The sequence below is a fragment of the Peromyscus leucopus genome, chromosome 9 (genome assembly GCF_004664715.2).
Source record: "Peromyscus leucopus breed LL Stock chromosome 9, UCI_PerLeu_2.1, whole genome shotgun sequence".
Lineage (NCBI taxonomy): Eukaryota > Metazoa > Chordata > Mammalia > Rodentia > Cricetidae > Peromyscus > Peromyscus leucopus.
The window spans coordinates 77002876-77019714 of NC_051070.1; positions in this window are offsets into that span (position 1 = coordinate 77002876).

The following is a 16839-nucleotide window of genomic DNA, read 5'->3' on the forward strand; positions in this document are numbered from 1 at the left end:
AACAGCACCCAGAGTGCAACAGCTGACAGAAGACCCCGAGGCAGGGACAGAGGGGACAAGGTGGGACAGCCAGCTATTGGTCTGGAGTCCTTGAAGAGGCTGTTTGAGGTTAGGTGTCTGGGAAACATAGAGTAGGGCTTAGGGTTATGAGCCCCAGCACGGGGTGGCCAGTGTTTCTCAGGAAGGGCAAAGAGGAGCTTTTCTTAAGCTGGAGCAGTGAAGGAAAACAATAGACCTTCAAATTAGATAGTGTTTACTTTTCTCCAGCACTGGGGACTGAACCCAGGGCTTTGTGTGTGCCAGGTAAGCGCTCTACCACTGAGCGATTAACTGCCCCCCACCCAGCCCTCTTTTTCAGGCCTTTATTTTGAGATAGAGTCTTCCTAAGTTGTCCAGACTAGCCTCGGACTCACTGTGTAGCTCCTGCAGAACTTGAACTTGCAATCTTCCTGAGTAGTTAGGATTATAGATCTGGCAGAAGTCAATATTTAAAGAAATATGCCAGTCTAGCAAGCAGCACTTGGGTAAGGAGGAAAAGATGAAAGATAACCTGTGTCAGCTAGCTTGTTCTCTCCTATGGCAAAAATGGGACAGTAATATTTAATATATTCGCAGGCAGGCTGGATCACTGACCCATTTCCAATGTAGATTTTACTTTGATTTTTCTTTTTTTAGATGAAACCCATCTGAATGCTGAAAAACAACAACAACAACAACAACAACAACACATTTCCCAGTTGTCCTCTTCCTAAATGAACCTTGAAGGCAAGAGAAAAAGGGAACGCGTTTAATAAACAGCACACAGCAGTTCTACTAAAAGATGAGGTGGCTTGGTTTTCTTGTTCCATCCGTTTGGTGCCTCGCTGCTGTGATAAAATACTGGAAGGAGGTATTTAAGGGAAGAAGGCCGTGTTTTATCTCACAGTCTGAGGAGTTACAGTCTGCCATGGCGGGGAAGGCAGGGTGGCCAGTGAAGAGCATGGGGCAGCTGGTTACTGTGAGACAGAGTGGCAGGGAGCAGAGGGAACTCCAGCAGAATAGCGGTGGGGTACAATGCATGGGACCCACCTCTAGTGACCCACTTCCTTCAGGGAGGCTCCACCTTCTCAAGGTCCCACAGTCCCTCAAAACAGTGCCGTGGGTTGAGAACCAAGGGGGACATTTCATGTCCAAATCACGATACTTGAAAGTTATTACATGTCCTTATAGTTTTGATGGTCAACAGAACTGGCACAGTTTAACTAAAGCGGGGGACTGCTAAAAGCAGCTGGGGAGGGGCGAAGCCTTGAGAGAAGTAAAAACATTCACTGAAGGAGACCAGGGAGGCCTCCTCCCCGTCATCTGAGGGAACCTATAGCATGGGGTGCCTATTTGTTCTAATTTAAGAGGGAACGATGTAAAACTGAATAAATAAATGTGTGTTGAACTTGGTAATAGATTATTTATACAGCTGATTTAATAGAATAATAGAATTTTCGGAGCTGTGACTTCATACCATGCGTCTGAATGAGACAGACCTGGAGAGCTAGCTCCTTATTTCTTCTTTAAAATGTATGTGATCAAAGCCCCCTCCCTTCAGGGTTTATGGGGTGGGGTCTTGGCACACACATTTTGAAAAAGCTTGCACACACTCTGATGTACATGTCAGGGCGTTTATTGTTCTAGCATTCAAGCTTACTAAGGACCAAATATTGCATTTAGGTGTTGGAGACACATGGCCAGGAAAAAAAATGATATGTCTCCTGTCCTTGAAGAGGTATGGCCTTGTGTAATGGGCAACCTTTTAATTTTCAATTAAAGATAGTTAATCTGAAAGTTTGGGTGACTTCCCGTAGGCCCCGTTTCCTCACCTATATGGCAGCATCATATCCATTGCACTAAACGTAGACAGGTGAGTACTTGGTGTAATGACATCAGCAAAAGAAACCTGTTCAGAGTCTAGGACTTCGGGAACATTCCATTCATGGAGATTCTGTTCAGCTTTCCGCAAGAGATGACATCCCTAAAACTTACTAAGATATGCCTGAAGCCAGCTTAGGTGCTGGCAGTATGACCAAAGGAGACCCTTACCCATTGAAATATGCCAAGTCAAGGTTGGGCCCAATTGGCATCAAGTGAATTCTGCCAGCCAAGCAGCAGCCAGCTCAGGGGGTTGGGACAAGCACCCGGAGTGTTCTGGGTCAAGCCAGAATTTTCAAGCTAGCACAAAGTGGGTCTGAAATCAGGGAGGCAGGCAACCCTGGAAATCAGGACTGGAGTATAGAGAGGGGTTTTCAGGAGCCTGTGCCATGCCTTCTTTTGAGGTTGGTTGTGCGGCTCTGTCAGCGTTTCCTGAGGTGTGCTGTGGTTACATTCCCAGCCGGCCCACAGCTGACCAGCTTGGCTCACTGGGCCATAGCCTCAGTCTCCAGCCAGTTTCCTTGCAGACATTAGTCAGTACCCCAACATTTTTTTTTTTTCAGGTAGAAAAACCACAGCACGCTCTGGAGTTAGAAAACAATAGGAAGCGGTTGGTTGGATTAAGGTGGGGGTATACGTGTTCACAGTAGAAACAAAGCCGAAGGCTTTAAGAACGAAAGGTTTTAGATCTTCGTTATCTAAGAGAACATTTGGCCTGCTATAGGGATAAGGTCCAGGGGGATGCATGGCAGTACCGAGCAGAAGATGCACAGCAGGTCCATCACAGCAGAATGTGTAGCATCCGCAGACGGTCTAGTACTCACGCACCTGCCAACAGTACAATGGAAAAATACACGACAGTATAAAAACACAACGGAGTTTCACAGCCCAGGCAATGGACAGATAACACAATGGATAACACAGTTGATTTTCACCAATGACACAAAAGAACACACACACACACACACACACACACACACACACACACACACACACTGATCCCATCTATCTGATGTTGGAAACAGGCAAAATTTACATAGGATGTTAGAAGTCAGGATGGTGGTCACCTCATTTAAGGGACAGTGTTGGGAGGGTTCTGCTGGTGTGCTCTCTCTTGATAATGGTGGCTGGGTGGCTGGAACTCTTCAGTTGGTGAAAACTCATCCAAGTGCATATGCCCTACTGTGTTCTTGTCTACATGTATGCTGAGCTTCAAGGAAAGGGTCACGAAAGAAAAAGAACATGGCCTTTTTTTTTTAATTACCATCATTATAGAATGGAAGTGTGCACCGTGGGTTTCCTACCACTGAGATGATGGTAATCTGCCTTCCAAATTTTCTTATGTCCGTAATAGATTAAATGCTCAATTAATACTTGCTGAACAAGCGGAGAGTGGGTCAGAGCTGTTCTCTGGGAGAGGTAAGCTCTTAAGAATGCAAGGGAATCTAAGGAGGCCTGAGGCTGAGGAGATGGCTAGTCAGCAAAGTGCTTCTCCATTCCCAGAATCCATAAAGAAGTGGTGGCATGTGCTTGTGGCCCTCTTGTTGAGGAGGCCAACAAAGGCAGAGCCTGAGGCTTCCTGACCATCTCAGAAAGTAGGGTGAATAAAGCCTGAGGGACAACATCTTAGATTGACCTCTGACCTCCATGCACATGTGTACACATGTACAAGTGTACTGTCACATAGGTACACCACATGAACACACCACACACACACACACACACACACACACATACACACACACACACACACACACACACACACACACACTAAAATAAAGAGAAAAAAAAAAGAGCCCCACAGAGACATTTCTATCATCAGAGATTTTCATTAGCTAAACCATTGTGTCGGACATTCAGGAGGGGGCCTCCTACCTCCTTGTGTGCCATCTGGCTTAAATCTACTTTGCAAGCACCTGGCACTCCTCATTGGTGTGGAGAACAGCCCAGAGGAAGGGTGATGGGGACCTCCCTGTCCCGAGCTCTCCTCCGTCCCACCACTGAGCTGTCATTAGGTCGAGCTCAGCTGGATCTTTGATGTCTTCCCTGTGTAAATGCAGCAGGATTATTTTCTCCTGCTCTTTGATGAACACAATGCGAAGGGGGATGTTTGACCCGGGGGCATGACTTGTGGCAAGGCAGGAAATGCCTCATCTTGTTGGGGTACATAAAAGGGAAATTAAAAGGTACTGTTAAGTGGTACATGCCAACTCTCAGGTCTGCCAGACATCTTCCAGGAAGTGTGACAGCAACGTGGAGCTGCAAAAGAGCAGGCCGGAGTTCCCCAGTTCCAGCCCCGGTGGACGCTCCTTTTGTCCGGTGCATGCTCTGCTAAACCCATTAGTGAGGAATCCAGAAGCATCAAGGGCTTGAGAGATGACTGAAGCCACATAAAAGGCTGCTTGGAGTCATTTTCTGATTAGGCTGTGGGTGGTGGATGTGTAAGCCTGCATGGATCTAGTCCTATTAGCCAGCAGCTTGACCATCCCTTCCTTTTCTAAGGCTCAAGCCACACTACACAACTCAAATCTAACTGACGTACAGTATCGGGAACTGGGAAACCAAAATGTGACGCCTTTCTTTGTAAAGATGCCTACATTCTCTGGGTCCCGGCGAGATCAGCCAAGAAGTGTGGTGCAAGCTGGAGCAGCCTTAGCACCAAGTGCCACCCCACCGCGGGGCAGTGCAGAGTTGGGCTGACATCCTGATGGAGCATAAAGGGCTCTGCCTATGTGACCGAGAGACTCATTTCTGTCTCATGATAAGGTTGCTTGATCAGTCTGCATAATACGAGTATCTTTGTTTTGTCCAAACGTCAAATAACAATATTTTTCCGAGAGGAAATCAAGCTCATCCTGGAGGACCAGACTCTGCATCTCTTAGGACTCAGGAGTCCCTGCCAGTCCTGGAGGTCACCTGTAAGGACAGCTGACTTCACGGGAGGGGTTTCAGGGTCCTCCCCTGAAGCACTGCTAAGGGGTGGGTAATCAGCCAGAAGGGAGAGTGATGGGCGCAGCGGTGGGGGAGGGCAGGGCAGGAGTTGAGTAGAAAAGGCTTTGGAATTACCAGAATCTTCTAAAAATTCTGGATGCTGAGATGCAGCTGACAAGCACTGAGCTGGAATCTTGTTTCTGCTCGCCCCTCCCCCTCCTGCTTAGAGCAGACCTCTAGACCCATTTTCAGGACGACAGGAAGGCTGTCCATGTTAGGCACAGACAGCGTCAGGAGGAGAGAGGGATAAGTGATCCGACGGCACGAAGAGCTGATTGCATGAAGGCCATCGTCTTGCCGTCCCTGGGCCTCAGCTTGCTTCTCCGCTCCAAAGCAAGGCTTTGTAGTATGAGGTGCTCCGGCCGCAGAGAAGTGTGCATCCACAGTATCTTCCCTGCTACTGCTGTTCAAGTCCAAACACGCTTCCCGGGGAGGAGAAGTGGTCAGTCTCCTCGACACCGATACCTCCCGCCAAACGTGCTACCCAGCACACCCCGCGGTTGAGGCTCTCAGGACACCAGCTTGGGTCTTTTCTCCGGGAGGAGAGAAGGTGGGACCCGCTGGAGCATAGGGCGCTAACCCCGGAGTTCAGGACTGAGCGATGTTCTCTGGAAGCAGCCCTGCCTGTGTGTGCCTGTCTGTGAAGGGCAAACACTGGGATTCTAGAGAGAGCACCGCTTTTACTCCCGTGGCTGGCAGCAGAAGCTTAGCATCCTGTAGTGTTTAGATTAGGAGACAGAAGGTCCTCCGCCGTTGGGATGGCCCCAAGGACGCTCACTTCCTGGAAATACGCTCTGTGGGAACTCTTTCCCCGAGTGTTGGGGAACCCAGACCCTTATACTTAATTCATATGGGTGGGGAGGTGGGGCAGTTCAGTAGCACAACTGTCACTGACTGTACTAAATAGTTCTGACTTCACCGGTGAGAACCTGTTGCTAACTTGATCTTTAAAAAAAAACCGTAAAAACTGACTCATTTCTGACTTTGAGGATGTTAATTGGGAAGCCTTGAGCTTGACCGGGATGTGTTAGAAGCATTTGTGTTAGTTGCTTCCAGAGTATGTGGCTCTCGGCTGCAGGTCTGTGTAGTCATGGGTAAAACGCCTTTTGAGTTTTAAAATTAGCTTGGAATTGACTGAGGAATGTTCTTTCAGCATGGGCACACCCATGTTTGATGGGTATGGTGGCCTAGGTGCCATATAGTGGTTCTTGGGAACTTTCTTTCTTTTTCTGCATATGCATGTGTGCGTGCGTGCGTGCGTGTGTGTGTGTGTGTGTGTGTGTGTGTGTGTGTGTGTGTGTGTGTAGGCCCAATTGCTCTCTACTTTATGTTTAGAGATAGTCTCTCACTGGACCCAGACCTCACTAGTTTTAGCTAGTCTAGCTAGCCAGCTTGCCCAGGGAGCCTCTTTCTGCCTCCTGAGTGCTGAGGTTATTGGCTGACTTTTATGTGGGTTCTGGTGATTGAAACACTGGTCCTGTGCTTGTGTGAGGACTTTATCCACTGAGCCATACCCAGACCCTCTCAGAGCTTTCAGAGAGACTGCCAACCCCATTAGCTATGGTTTCTTCAGTGGCCTGGCTCTGTGGTAGTCCCCCAGCCCGTCAGCTGGAGGGAGACTTGGCCTGCACCCCTGGAAAGACGTGTTGTGTTCCTTACTGGCTCCGTTCCTCAGGCCTGAGTTTACACCGACCAAGCTCAGTTGTATTTTGCTTTCTGCCTGGGTGGGTGAGAAAAGACCAGGTTTCTTTTGGGTGGGGAGGAACATTCCTTTCCTCCTGTAGGGGGAAGGTGGTATTTATGTTTCTCTGGAAAGAACTTGCCAAAGGATAACATATTGCTATATGCTCTGGTGTTTGGGGTAGAAAGTGAACAATTTAAGCAATCTGTGTTAGTGGGAAGTCCTGTCAGAAAGGCTGAGAAGGGATCCAACCTCAAGGAGCCCTTCCTTAGATCCAGGATGCAAGAGAGCGACCCTGACAAGCTCTGCGTATGATCGCCTTGGTGCTTTATAAAAAACATACCAATGCCGAGTTCCACCCCAGACCAATTAAACAGGACTCTCTGGGTGGTGAGGCCTGAGTCTTGGTATTTTTTTTTTAAAGCTCCCCATGGGATTTTAGCGTGTGGCTAAGTTTGAGTACTACTATAAGAGAGTGTTATAGAGATTACAGGAATGTACGAGGGGGATGGAGTCCTAAGTACCTGAAGTTGAATACAGGAAAACACAGCTGCTTATTGAGTGCCTTTTCCGGTTAGGTTTTGTGATGGCCACGTACCTTATGTAAACCTGTCACCCCCACAGCATGGTCAAGTGATGTGTCATTCTCTCCATTTTACAGAAGACCCAGGTTTGGAAAGAGGAGCTGGTTAGCACAGAGTCCTTGAGTTAGGGAGTGGCGGAGCAGGCAGTTAAAGGACCCAGCAAGGACAGACCACAGGCTTTGGGAGATGGTACATGTGTGGCCATGGTAATAGGCCAGTTAAAGACAGTCGATTCCAAGACTGGCTTAAGGACACATTCCAAGTGCTCATCGGCCCTGCAGCTTTCGCTGGCCCTTCTCAGGTTTCCTGCTGATCTTATTTCCCAGTTCCCACTTGGTCTTGCTTCTTCTGGCGTTCAGAAGACAAGCTTGGCCAGAATTCATTATCTTCCTGCCCAAACATTCTGTGCCTCGTGTCTTGCAGAGAGGTATGTCTCCATTTTGCCACACGGGCCAGGCTGGAAGTTGGGTGAGTTTGTCACCCATCTACACAGTGATTTCCCCTCCCCGTGCATGGGAGCTTTGTGGAAAGCCAACTCCTGATCAGACCAAGGTTTCCTTCTTTCTGCTGCTTACTGACACTTCCCTCTGACCATCCTGTTAAAGCAAAGCTACTCATTTAAAATCAGGACTGAGCCACGCAGTTGATTTTTCTGACCATGGCTTTGCACAGTTTTGACTTCTGGAAGTGTGCTGGTGTTCTCTCTCTCTCTAATTTTTTTTTTTTAAACAAATGCAACCAGGGGCTGGAGGGCTAGCTAAGTAGTTAGGAGAGCATACTGCTTGCTCTTCCAGAGAACTCTTGTTTTAGCCCCCACCCCAGGTAGCTCACAACTGCTTGTAACTCCAGCTCCAGGGGTTTTGACTCCCTCTTCTGGTCTCTGTGGGCACTGCACTCACACGTGCACATCCTCATACACAGACATACATATATAAACATAATTAAAGAATAAAGATAAATAATAAAATAAAATCAGCAAGCACCCCATTATGAAGAGGAACAGAAACACTGAACTTAACTGCGTTTCAAATGAATAATGTCACCGCAGTAGAATGGAGGAAGCCTGGGAGAAGTGACTTTTGTGGGTGGTGTGATATCACACGCTGATGATGGGCGTAGGCAGGAGAGGTGATGAAATGAACAAGAAATAAGTCTTGAGCTCTTTATGGCAGGTTCACTTTTAGGGAAAAGCCATTATGAAATTATTTGAGGTATCACAGAACTAAGTAAAGAGGAAACCAGCTCATGCTGCTGTTGGGAGGTGCTGATGTGGAATAGAGAAGTCAAGAAAGAGCCCTATGTGAATAAAGAGTTGGCTCAGCGGCTACGTGCACTGGCTGTTCTTCCAGAGGACCCAGGTTCAATTCCCAGCACCCACATGGCAATTCACAACCACCTGTAACTCCAGTCCCAGAGGATCCAGCACCCTCTTCTGGACTCAAGGCACCAGGCATGCAAGCAGTACATAGATATGCATATAGGCAAAACATCCACATACTAAAAATAAAAAATAAAAATAAATAAAAAGAAAGAGGCCTACAGGAAGCAGTTGGAAGTAGATGCCTTGATGTGGATTCAGTTGTATCTGTACATGAGTGCTTTGTGTAGCTGCATGTAAGTATGTGTACTTTATAGTTTTATCCACTTCAAAGGCCAGGAGACAATGACACTCCAAGCCATGGCACACATGTCATGGTCTCTTACACTGTTCACTGATCAAAGGAATCAGGGCTCTCTGAGGAAGTGGTTGATCCCATGATTGGGGCAGGTACCAGACAATTTTTAAAAGAGTGGAGTGGATTATTAGTTTGTCCTCTGTTGCTATAAGAAAATACTTGAGCTCTTGCATCTTAGGAACTAAAGAGGTCTATTGAGTTTCCAGCTCTTCAGGTTCAATAGTATGGTGTTCAGCGTTTGCTTGGCACTGGTGAGGGCCCCCTGGCCAATGGAGTCAGAGTGGTGGGAAGATGTAAGAGTAATTCAATAGTGAGACAGAAAGCCAGGTAAGTTCAGAGGCCAGCCACATTCTTATCACACAATCCTGCAGAACTATATTAATCCCTTCTGAGTGAGGCACCAATGACCTGACCCCATCCACTTGGCCTCACCTCTTAAAGGTTCTCCTTTTTCAACACGGCCACAAGCTTCTAGCACATGAACCTATGAACCTTGGAGGGATACATCCAAACCACAACTTAACGATGTCATAAGGGTGCATAGCCAGCATGAAGGGATTCCTAAAGGCCAAATCAGAGATAATCTCAGCAGTAAAAACCGAAGTGAATTACAAAACATTGAACTCATTACCGGTGAGTGGAAAGGTCTCTGGAGAAGGGCAATCTTGGTAGAGAAGAGTGCCAAGTGTCCACTAGCTAATGTGGGAAGAGCTCTGCCAAAGCTGCCAATGGTCACTTTTGCAGCCATCAAGGTAAAATTGCTTCTGGAAAGAATCGTTGAAAGATGCTAAATTTGGAAGAGAAACCCTGACAAGAAGCAGAGTATTTGCTTAATCCTAAGCTACGTCTTCAGATTGCTTATTAATAGCAATATGAAAATGATAGCCATACAGACAACAAAGAACTACAAATCACCTTGACTGGAGATCAAAGCTAGTGTTAAAACGAGAGGCAGGACACTGTGTACCAGCCAGGCTGCTCCAAGGTGGACACAGCTTCTCTTGTATTATTTCTGCTGGGACAAAACAGCCCGAATCTCATCAAGAGGAGACAATCCCCAGTGAGCACAGCTCTATCAAGGGGAAAGAGGAAGCTGAGTGTTGTTCAGAGATGCCGATGCCATGAAGACAAGGGCCAAGGAGCTATCTAGATGAAAGCCGGCCCCCAAATCATCAGAAGCAAGTGCCACATATGGCTATAAACTGGAACCCGCAGCCCAGAGGGGAAATTGCTACAAGTGAGTCTGGGTCAATTGACAAAACTGGATGGTGGTAAAGTATGACGTCACTCATGAATCTACTGACGCTGGGACTATATTCCAGTTAGTTATAGAAAAGTCTGTTCCTGTTCTTAGAAAATACATGCTGAAGTGTTTAAGGACAAATGGCCATGATGTATGAATTTATTCACAAGTAGTTCAGAAAAATACTTAAACATGTACACACACACACCACACCTCTCTCTCTCTCATACACACACACCACACCCCTCTCTCTCATACACACACACCTCTCTCTCTCTCATACACACACACACACCACACCTTTCTCTCTCTCATACACACACACACACACACACACACACCATGTAGCTGAGAATGGGCTGGAACCAGGGGGTTATAAACTACAGCCTTCAAAGGCCCAAATCCACTGACCTACTTCTTTCAGGTAGGCTCCTTCTCCCAAGGGCTCCCCGGCTCCCCAGCGCTGCCTGTCAGGGAACGAGCATCCCAAGCCTTTTGGGGTGGCACTTTAGACTAAATTTTGACTACACCTAATACCATATAGTAAAAGATTCTTTCTAAAAATAAGTCAAACAACTAGTTAGTAGAATAAAAGTCCAGATTCCCTAGAATGGCCTGAAAGCCTTCATGCCGCATTCCCAACGAACGTTCAGATTCTCTTGTCGTGAGGCTTCTGGTACTTGCTCTTTTCCTGTTCTAAGAACCCCTTCACTGTGCCGCTGTCTGTTTCTCCCGTGGGTCTTTGTGCAGAGTGTCCCCTGCTCTGCCACATCCACTTCCTGCGCACAGAGAGAAGCCTTGTCAGGACTCGGGATATCTAAGACACCTCTTCTACAAAGTTCCAACTCCGGTCCGGCCGGGAAGAACTCTCTTCCCTTTGTCCTCCTGCGCATGCGTCAGCACAGCGGCCTTCCTGGGTCGCAGTATTGCCCCTCTCTGGGTCTCCTTCTGTCTTCCTTGGAAGCAGGACTCACTCTGTGGGCTGTACAGGACAGTGTGATCTGCAGCTCCCAGATGCAGCCTGGCTCTGCAAGGCCTGCTTTATGTGCCACTTGTGGTGGAAAGTGAGCCACGGGAGAAAGAGCCATTGTCTTCCTGGTGCCCAGGTGGGCGCAATGTGAGTCGAGAGGAGCCAGTCTTTTGTTTTTCTGTAAAATCCAGTCTGGGAAAGTACCGCTGATACAGAGGCAAGTCAGACAGACACAAGCCCTTGGATTCATCCTTCCCTTTGTCCCCAGGGCCAGAGCTACGCTCAAACTGTGACTTAGTTGGGTGAGCTGACAAGTTCCCTCTACTTTTGGGGGGTTTTGATGGGACTAGATAGAGATGGGCCCTATCACTTATGCCTATCAGAATTCAATGCAGTTGTCATTTGTTGTTCTGAGTGGTTTAAGACTCGGCAGTCGCCCAACACTGCCCTGTTGCACAGTAAATGCTCTGTTGTTGGAGCATCTTTGGCGTCCTGGGCATGTTGCTTGACTGGTGCCATTTACATCAGCTACCTCGGGGAACCCATCCTTCGTTGGGTTGCGCCACTGAGGACACAATGCTTTGAGATGGCGTCTACAGAGAGCAGGTTTAACCAGGACTGTGAGGAGACAGAACACTGTTGGGGAGACTTGGTCCAGAAACTCAAATGGTGGCATTTCTGAGACTTTTTTTTTCTTATTACTGGGGACAATTAATTCAGAGTTAGCCCCATGTATTATGTTTAGTTAAAAATTAAGTTTGGGCGGGTGCGATGGATCATCGGGTAAAAATACTCGCCTTGCAACCCGACAACCTGAGTTTGACCCCCAGAACCTATGAAAGGCAGCATGTGCAGCTTGCTGCGGGTCTCCCAATACTCCCGTGGTGACATGGGCAGGGAAGACAGAACCATCCAGAAGCTTGTGGGCCAGCCTGCCTGGAGTCATCAGCACAGAAACAAGAGAAACCTGCTTTAGGAGGTGGGGGAGAGAGCAGGCTCCCTAAGGGTGCCTCATGACCTCCGAGCATGTCCTATGGTGCTCCTATACACTTACACACACCCACGCTGATAACAAAATCTAAAACTGTATGCTTATTTAAGAAGGCACCCCAGGAATGTTTCTGAGAACTTCATAACACTGTTGAGGCAGGACACTCGCTCCTATGGTGTCCTTGAAGCAGAGTTGGAAGGGAGAGGCTAGTCCATGCCTCTGAGGCATATGCCCAACTGCCACCTCTCAACATCCTTACCACGAAAAACATCGTGGTTTAATTCCAAAGTTCTATTTTAGTTTGGCTTTCTCAATGACTTTAAACCTTAAAATAGAAGTGTACCCGGCAGACACCTCATTTTTCAGTATAGAATTAGGTTGTGCTGATAACGGACGGATACTTTCCACATTAATGCAAAATGTGAGCACGAATCTCAAGATAGGGTAATGCACTCCAGGAACCGGCCATGATATATTTAGATACAGACTAGAAGTCAAACTGATACATCATTCCTTACAGCCTAGCCAACAGCACCAGCGCAGAACAGCGCCTCTGGGGACTGAGGTCATTTATTGTTTTTCTCCTGAATATATTGTTTATATCACATTCTCTCCCTCGTGTTATATATTAAATTGTTTAATGTAAGCCACGGAAGAACAGATGTCACTTAAAGGTCTTGCCTCTCCCTTTCTGCAAGTCTGGAGTCAACTTTTCTGAAGCAGGTGATCCCTTCGTTTTCCTTCCCCAGGTCATGGGTATGCAGGGCTTTCCTTATCAGTCATTGCCCATTCCCAGAGCGATGACTATTAATCTATAGTGTCTGAGCAGAGAGACCCGGGCTCCTGGCTTTTGTGGGGGCTCTGTTCTCTGTCCCCAGAGGGCATCTGCTGAAACAAAGGCTTCCTGAAATGGGTAGGAAATCAACTCATTGAGGAAAATTCCTTAAGAGGTAAAGAATATCTAAAGTCGAGCTAATAGATTGCTACTGCTGTTTTTAGAAACTTTGTATGTGTGTTTTGAAAACGAGAGAGTGGGAGGGGGAAAGGGAGGTATGAGTGATTTAAGGGTCTTAGAAAGCTGGGTGTTCCAAAATTAAGTAGATCTTTCCTTTCACTTTTTTGGGGGGGAGGGGAGGGGTTGGGGTTTGAGACCGGGTTCCTCTGTGTAGCTCTGGCCGTCCTGGAACTCGCTCTGTGGACCAGGCTGTCCTCGAACTCAGAGATCTGCCTGCCTCTGCCTCCCAAGTGCTGGGATTAAGGGCGTGCTCCACCACCGCCTGGCCCTTTCATTTTTTTGAGGCACAGTCTCTCATTTCTGCCATGCTGAGTACTTGGGCTAGCTGGCCAGTGAGCTTCTAGGTGATTCTCTTGCCTGTCTCCCATCTGTACGTAGGCGTTCTGAGCTTGCCTATGTGAGCCACCACAGCCCGCTTTTTGTGGGACTGAACTCAGGTCCTCAGGCTTACAAGCCTAGTACTCTTACCCACTGAGCCAGCTCTCAACCCAAACAAAACTTTTACATGAACATAATGCCTTGGCTTCTCACTGGAGTTGGGACTTGGTGCCTACTTGGGTCCCCTGCTTGGAGCTACTGCCTGGTTACCGGCCCATCCCAGGCACCCAGAAATCCATGTCTGAATTACACAAGGGAGAAGCCTCGGAGAAGGGAAGTTGCTTGGTCAAGGTCACACAGGTTGTTAATAAGGGGGCTCTAGCTGATCTCGGGTTCCAGATTTCCATATGCTCACCAGCTGCTCTGCCATGGTATACTGTAAATGCTGCTGCCGCCGCCCCCGCCGATGATCTCGTGCCCAGGGGCTCGGGCAGCCTCAGGCATGCCCCTTCTGTGTCAGAGCTTAAGGTGGGTGGTTTGCAAACTTCCACGTGCAGCAGTGGTTTGTTTGTATGTGGGATTACACTTCTAATCCCTGAACTCAGAAGGACTGAGTTCAAGGCCAACCTGGGTTCCAGAGGGCTCCATAAGATCCTGTTTCACACACGGACACCAAAGCAATGTGGCTTCTCCCTGAAGCTGAAGGAGCCCAGAGGCTCAGCTGAGCTGTCCTGCTCTGTGTCTGAAGGGTGGCATTGCCTCCACCCCATACCACCCCTTTCCCCACTCAGCCTCAAACCTTTGCTCTGCACACAAACTAGACCGACCGTGGAGATGCTGACGAGGCGACTCCAGATGGATAGGGGTTGGCCAGTCAGCGTGAGATTTGCTTGGATAACTGAAATTTTTTTAAATTGGAGTTCTTCGAAGTCTCTATAAGAGACTATCAGATGAAGCCCCTTAGGGCTCATCAGCCCTGTGTTCTCAGGACCAGGCCTGCCTGCTTCAGACTGAGCAGTGTGCCCTGGGTCCCCCATGGAAACCCCAGCTTCAGAACAGGTGGTGTATGGGTTGGGGTCGGGGTGGGGAGCCCAAGAATCTGCATATGTAACTAGCTCCCCAGGTGTTTCTCATGAACACTCACTCGACTTTGGGTCTCATTCAACCTCATTTTATAGGTTTAGAGAAACTGAGGCCTAGGGATTTGATGCTTGTGGAAATGATTATGTCAAATTGCAACAAGGAAAGGTGAAAGTAATTTTCAGGGTAAAATAAAATCTTGAGAGTCATCATTCATCTCTGTTTTTGGCACAGATCACCTTCATAAAAAAAACATAAACATGAAAACACAGGTCCATCTCCTGAACATGTGGTAAGTAGCGGTTTTCTCTAGGACTCCTTGAAGTCAGTTTGGAGATGCAGAGCCTAGAGCTGGTGACTCACTGGGAACAATAGCCCCCCCATCCCTTCACCCCCTCCCCCATTTACCAGCAGAACTATGGTTACTAAGAGCTAGCACTGGAGGACTTGAGAGGAGGAAGAGGAGCGAAAGGAGGAAGACCCTAGGAGACATCTAAATGTACATGTCGTGCTTCCTGGGGCTCTAATTGCATTAGGTGAGAGACAGGAGGCATGATATATTAGTAAAGCCATAGGATCCAGGAGAGTCATTGCAGTGTCCTGTGCCCCTGCTCCATCTGTCTCCCCCCCGCCCCCGTCTGTCCTCCCCCCACTCCATCCCATCCCGTGGTTGAGAAATCATGCTAAGAGCTCACCAATCAGCCCAGGGTTGGCTCATTGGGCTAATTGTGGGAGAATGGAAGGTTCTCTGCGGCTTACCCTTGGCATCAATATATGGAGGAGAAAAAAACAACCCACCTAGTCTGCAGTCAAATGTAACTGAAAGAGAGCAGATAAGAGCCCAAGTAAACGCAAGCACTCCTTCATTCCTGGGGGAGCTTGGTGAACTGCCCACATAATTTGCTGATAAAGACCCATCTGTTAAAACAAAGTACAGCGGCGCTGGCAATACATTTTAGCCAGAGACCAGAAGTGGTTATTTTTTTCTTGACAGTCTTGTTGGCTCTGTGTTTTTTTTTTTTTTTAAAGTTCAGAAAACTATTTGAGAATGAAATATAGATGATGATATTGGCTTTAAGTTCGTGTTACACTTTCTGCTTGGAGAGAGAAAAATCAGTCGGCATAACTTCTCCGGTAAACACCGCTCTGTGATAAATTGTGATGAGGACCGAGTCATGAGGAAAACCCGGCTTCACAAATGACACACGTAGAAAAACAAGCGGATGTCTGATGAAGTAAAGGGCCGACTTATTGCCAAGACCTTGAAAAACAAAATTAATTTCCTTTCGTCTTTGATAATGGTGATGTAATGTAGTTAATAGGAAGAGCCTGCCACGCTCAAGTAGTTATAAAAGGAGAAACGTTGGCCAGGCCCCGAGTCATCGGTTTTCACTGCTGTTACTTTCACTCTGTTGTGAAGGGAGTGGGGAGGGGCCTGCGGGGTGAGTAGGCTGGCACTCTGTTATCATTTGTTTCTTAAGCAGCTATTTTACAGGGAAGAGAGGGAAAAACCCTGGTTAGCCAATGGTTTCTGATAGTCGGAGCTGTTGAAAGGCATGGCAAGAAACATTTTTGTCACCGTTTCAGTATAAAATGTCCCCAGAAATTCATGTGTTCCAAGGCTTGGTCCTCAGCTGGGATGTTACTTTAAAAGGTTGTGGAATCCTTTGGAGGCGGAGCTTTGCTGGAGAAAGTGGATCATTGCAGGTGGGACTTGAAGTTGGATAGGTGAAGTTGGATAGGCAGGCTCCGCTTCCGCATCTTTGAGCTTTCTTCTTGTCCTTGGGGAGGTAGCATGAGCGGCTGCCCCATACTTCCGCTGCATGCCTTCCTAACATGACTACAGACTGTGTCCCTCCAACTGTGAGCTAAAACAAAGCCTTCCGCCCCTAAGCCGCTTCTGGTCCCGTGTTTGGCCATAGCAACAAGAAAAGCAGCTGATACACAAGACGATACAAGAATACAACAAGCCCATTGCTCTTTGACGGAACACTTCAGCCTCTGCAGAAAGAGACCACGTGGGCATTAGGTAAATGGAGCACATTTGGAACCCTTTCTCATACAGGTGATATTTGTAAGCACACACCAAGGCAAGATTTATCTAAAATCTACTTAAACTCACAAGCAACTTGTAGATAGCACCAGCCATCTCCTTCTGGCCCCGGGTGAAACACCCACCATTAAAACTTACCCAACCAACGCTGGTGTCGCTGTTCTAAACCATAGAAGGCCCTGAGTTGTCTGTTCCTAGTGATCTGGAATTGAAACAGGCAATGTAGCAGACAGTTATAACTTCTGTCTTGGCATCAGAATTGGCTCCCTCTACCAAAACTCTGAATTTGTTTTGTATGCTCGGAACCACAGGCCATCTGAGCAGCCTTCCTGCGAATT